Source organism: Apium graveolens, unplaced genomic scaffold (assembly GCF_009905375.1).
Source record: "Apium graveolens cultivar Ventura unplaced genomic scaffold, ASM990537v1 ctg2772, whole genome shotgun sequence".
NCBI classification, from domain to species: Eukaryota; Viridiplantae; Streptophyta; class Magnoliopsida; order Apiales; family Apiaceae; genus Apium; species Apium graveolens.
Window position 1 is genome coordinate 31,025 of NW_027417794.1, and position 5,646 is coordinate 36,670.

General features: G+C 35.7%; 1 non-coding gene across 1 annotated transcript; it reads left to right on the forward strand.

Annotated features, from left to right (window-relative positions):
- The first annotated feature begins 539 nt into the window (after nt 1–539).
- Nucleotides 540–646, forward strand: LOC141700694 (small nucleolar RNA R71). The gene has a single exon (XR_012566460.1). It is a non-coding gene; the product is annotated as a small nucleolar RNA R71 (small nucleolar RNA).
- The last annotated feature ends 5,000 nt before the right edge of the window (nt 647–5,646 follow it).

Here is a 5,646-nt window from a genome sequence, read left to right on the forward strand (position 1 = left end):
TGTCTTGGTGCATATTGCGGTTGTTGAAAACCAGGAGGGTTGAAGTGCTTTGCTGCATATTGCTGATAAGGCTGTTGCACCGCATTCTGATTGTTGCTCCAGCTAAAGTTAGGATGATTACGGTTTTTGGGATGATAAGTGACTGGAGCTGGTTGCTGTAACCTCTAAAAGTTGCTTACAAACTGAGCTGATTCACTAGAAATAGCACACTGCTCAGTTTCATGCGCACTGCACAAAGCTCACAAACACTTATGATCTAATTAACTCCATAATTAGCCAAATAGTCCACCTTCATCGTTAAAGCCTGAAGCTGAGCAACTATAGCAGTAACTATATCCACCTCTAGAATTCTTGCTACCTTGCCTTGAGGTAGTCTCAGAGTTGGGTTCTGGTATTCATTAACAGCCATCAGTTCAATCAAATCATAAGCTTCATCATAGCTCTTAGCCCATAAGGCTCCACCTGGTGCTGCATCTAGCATGGGTCTAGACTGTGCTCCCAAACCCTTGTAAAAGCAATTGATGATCATCCAATCAAGCATTCCATGATGAGGACACTTCCTAAGCATCTCCTTATAACGCTCCCAAGCATCACATAAAGACTCTCCCAATTGTTGCGCAAATTGAGTGAGAGCATTTCTGATTGTAGCTGTCTTCGCCATAGAGAAGAATTTAGTTAGAAACTTCTGAGCAAGATCCTCCCATTTGGCGATAGAACCTGTTGGTAGAGAATGTAACCAGCACTTAGCGTTATCCCTCAGAGAGAATGGGAAAAACCTCAGCTTTATAGCATCTTCAAAAATATTGTTGAACTTGAACGTGTCGCAGATCTCGATAAAATCTCTAATGTGCATGTTGGGATCTTCCATCGGAGAACCCCCCAAACTGAACTGAATTCTGTATTATCTGAATCGTGCTAGAGTTGATTTCAAAGGTGTTAGCCGCAATGGCTGGTCTGATAATGCTAGACTGAATATCATTGATCTTTGGTTGTGAGTAATCCATCAAAACTTTCAGATTTGCTACTTGATCTCCCATTGTGATGATCGCTTCTTCTTCAACTTTCTCAACTTCTTCAAAAACTACTTCAACTTCTTCCAGTGCTTCTTTACGAGATTGAGAACGTGTTCGCATACACGCCCTTCAGAGTACCTGAAACATAACAAGTACCCTTGTAAGTAAAATATCCGAGTCAATGAACTTTAACGACCATTGATGTCAAGCACATAAACTAAATTAAACACCAAATCCCCGGCAGCGGCGCCAAAAACCTGTTAGGACGAAAACACGTGCTAAAATTACACACAAGTATAAGCGTTCGCAAGTAGTATAAGATATAAATCAGATTCGTTCCTACATGGACTCTTTTGGTTAACTTAAAATTATGCACTTATGTAACAATGGTATGGCTATCGTTCAATGGTAAGACAATAAAATTTGAGATGTTTATAACTAAGATTAAACTAACATATAATTAACTAAGAATAAAAGTGGTTGAATTAACTATACACTACTAGAAATATAGGATCAGACATCGGTTCAGAACTGATGTTAAAAAAAAACTGAACTGATGTCTTCGCGTATGATGTTAAATGTCATCAGCCTTTGACATCATTTCACAGCCGATGTCTATTACAGTGCTATACATCGATTTTAAGAATAATTCTGATGTCTTTGCAATAAATTTCAGCTTATATTACAGTATTTCTAGGTGAATATGAGTATATTATGGGGTAATTATCCATTAAAACATGAAACCTACAAGCTCTAAAAGACATTTTTTAAAAATCTTTCAAACAAACCGATGTGAAAGTCTAGATTAGACATCAGTTATGTTGTCTGACCGATGTGAAATACTCAATCAAACATCAGGTACTTTTATCAACATATGTAAAATACTGGGTTAGACATCGGTTTTGTTCATTTGGTGATGTTAAATCGTTTTGTTTAACATCAGTGTTTTTTTCTAACCGATGTTTAATCTTTAATATTATAAAATTTAAGACATCAGCTATTGAAAATTTGATGTTATTTGGCTTAAAATACATTGATTTTTTTACAGAACCGATGTCAAATGACTATTTGACATTGGTTTTGTAGTTCTTTTTCTTTTAATATTGTTTCACCTGATGTCTTTTGTTCATTTTTACATCGGTTTTAAATTACCATTCTGATGTTAATGTACTGTAAATTGCATATGCCATCCTGGTACTATTAATAGCCCAGGGAACCAATTGCATTTTCAACCAGAAAAATACCAACAATATGAAATACATCCAACCAAATTTGTAAAAATATAGAGGTATACATTGATACCAAATTTACTAACATTCAATCCAACAAGAGCTCAATTCGGACATTACATTCCAAGTCTAAAATAAACATCCCAACTAAAAACAATAAAACCCAAATTCGCTAGTTATTACATCCAACATTCTAAACATATTTGACTAGTTAATATGTACCACTTGTCAAATTTCGATAATTCCAAACATAAATCAGAATGATGGATGTAATTGTCACCAAACATCCATTAATTAACCACCAACCACCAACAAACATAACATCAATTCACATAGTTCAGAGGAAAGCTATATATATAGATACTTAGCATTTTTACATCTTGTCTTGGATAAATTCAAGCACCTCCATCCGCACCTCATCCCGCTCCTATCTTGTGTAGGACTTTCGAGTTTTGGCTGCCCACTAAATAACACAAGTAAAAATTAGCAACCAGAATATTATTAACCAGAATTGCCATATGTATAATTAAATATAAACATAACCAACTATTTATAATTTAACCAGAAGAGGACCTTTTCTCTATTTAACCGTAATTTTCTTCGTCAATCCAAAACTATACCAGATAGTTCCTTATCACTAATAGTTATCTATCATTACTAATAATAAAAACAAGATCCATCTGGAAATCACTAATAATAAAAACTGATAATAAAAATGGCACTCATATTTCATCTGTTATGAAAAACTACACAAAAAATTCTACATGCCATCTATCGAAAATGATTTACATATATACCTTGGTAGTAAAAGATAGCTCCTTATCAGCAATGATATCTTTCATGTATCGCATTATAACATAGCCACATTCAACCCCTCCTGGTTGTTTGGGAGATCCCTGTTACAATATAAAATATGAATTAGCTTCAGAAATTAATTAAAATTACAAAGTGATAAAAAAATACAAAAAACTTGCAAGAAGATTCTTTATCTGAGGAGCTTTATTTCCCCTTCCAGTTTGAGCATTGTAGGATTTCATCGCTCTACACTGCAGAACAACAATAATATACATGATTATTTTTCAAAAGGGAGAATATTTACTATATATATTTATATATAGTAAACATAAATATATTACTCTGTTAATGATTTTTCCAACTCGTCAAAATGTGTTGAATGTGGCAGAGGGTTCAGAATATAAATGTCGCCAGTGGCTTTCATGAAGACTGCAGCATGTTTGTATAACACCTTGTACTGCTTTGGTACATTCTTGTTTAGCTTCATTTTTCTATAATCATCTTGAAGTTTCTGTAACTCATCTTTCCGCTTAGACTGCCCATGCAACACTTCCCTTTTCTTTTTCTATACAGAATTAAATAAAACAAGAATAATCGTTTATTATTGACAAAACTACTATAGAATGCAACAATCAATTCAGAGTATATTGACATAATTTTTATATAACATACCGCCACAGTTGGGTAGATGATCAATTCACGAGGCCATGCTACGTGAGAGCCAACTGCTTGGCATACAACCTCAATTTCACCAGGTATGGGCACTGGAACTGACACCTTTGGCTGGATGTGTCCGTCAACCGACACACGAACATGTCCGGGCTTTAGAGGCACTCCGTGTACTGAAACATTCATCTCTTCATGATCATCAAAAACTGTTCCAAAAGCAACCTTGTTCCCTATGCAATCCAGTGCAAGCTCACATGACTGTGGACCCTACATTATAGTGGGGGATCAATTTAATTTTATTGCATAAATCCCAAGTCTGTAGGCATATATCTAGTAGATCTTAATAATATTTTACCTTCTTTCCGCTCGGAGGAGAGGGGTCAAAAGCAACAAAGTCTTCATCATTTACCAACAACTGTTTGGCACTCAGCGGTTTAACAGCAACTCCAACATTCTGCTTATCAGCAGCTCCCTCTTTATTAACAGGTACTTGACAACTTGATTTGTCAGAGAACATAGGAGAGTGACCATTCGAAGCATTAACCAAGGCCTTAAGTTCAGCCATCTCCCGCTGATTTCTTTCCAACTGATCCAACAACTCTGCCTTAGTAATTTTAGTCTTTTTTGCTTTCGGAAAATTGAAGAATGTTGTTGGAGTGACAAAGCCGCCAACCCCTCGAACCCTTACCGCGTGCTCAAGAGTCTGAAGTGCCGTAGTCAACACATCTTCTGTTCCATATGGAACAAATTCACCCTTCTCCTTCATTTCAAGTAACTCAGCCTGTAAAATTAATGCATACAATTAGTGCATTATTTATGACGCAATTATCTTTGAAGGGAATGCAGTATTAAAAATATCACTTACAATTCTCGCATTTATTTTCGCTTGCTCTTCAGTAAGCTCATCAGGATTCTTTGGCATCCTAGCCTTCCATCAAAAAATTGCACGATCAGGTTTCTCTTTCCGCTTTAAGTTCCCTTTCTTTATCTGTTAAAACAGAGAAAATATTTAAACTCCCTTAAAACTTAGAATTGCAAAGCCAAATAGATATAGGTTCTCACTTCTTCTTCTCGCAAACCAATATACCCCTTCCTTGACAAGCGGTGATGATATTTCCGATTACCCACTCTATTGCTCTGTAACTTACGTTGTTCCTGCACCAAAGTAAATTAGTTAAAATTAATAAATATTATTTAACCAAAATCTATTTAATCATTTAGCAAGTAAAATGGCAATCCAATATATTTTATTAGAAGAATATATTCATACCAGCCATTTGGGGCTCGTCCTCTCTGCAACAAATTTCTTCCAAGGTTTTTTACCAACAAACGCATACTTCTTTAGAGGCTTCATCAATTTCTTCTTTGTTCCAATAAATGGCATCACATATTTTTAGTTAAATCAACTTTAAACTGCCTCCATTTTTCACCTGCCGATTGTAGCACAAGCTTCTCACTTTTTTGGGGCAATTTTGAATGTGTCCTAGAGAGCCACATAATATAAATTAGCCACATAATTTACAGTCACAATTTAAATAAAATGAAGAAGTCAACAAGGGATATAATTTACCTGGACATCATCCCATAATTTTGCATTTAGATCACAATCCACTTTTGGCGAGTTTTCAGTGTCGATTGGAATCACTGTCCTTGCGAGCATTCCTATGTAAGACTGTAAAGTAGGCCTGGTATTTACGATGGGAACTCCAAATTCATTGTATCTAACTTTAAATTTCTTTCCCCGAGCTTTCTTCACAACTACTTTGTGAAGAGCTGAAACACCACGCGCACCTCCTAGCCTTTTTTTTGCAGATTCAGAAGTGGTCATCATTTCTTCACCACTACTTTGAGTTTGATATTGTGGAGGAACTTGAACCAACTTATCATTACAAGTCCCTGAAGTTTTGACATCAGGAACCATCTCATCCTCAACCTTTTCA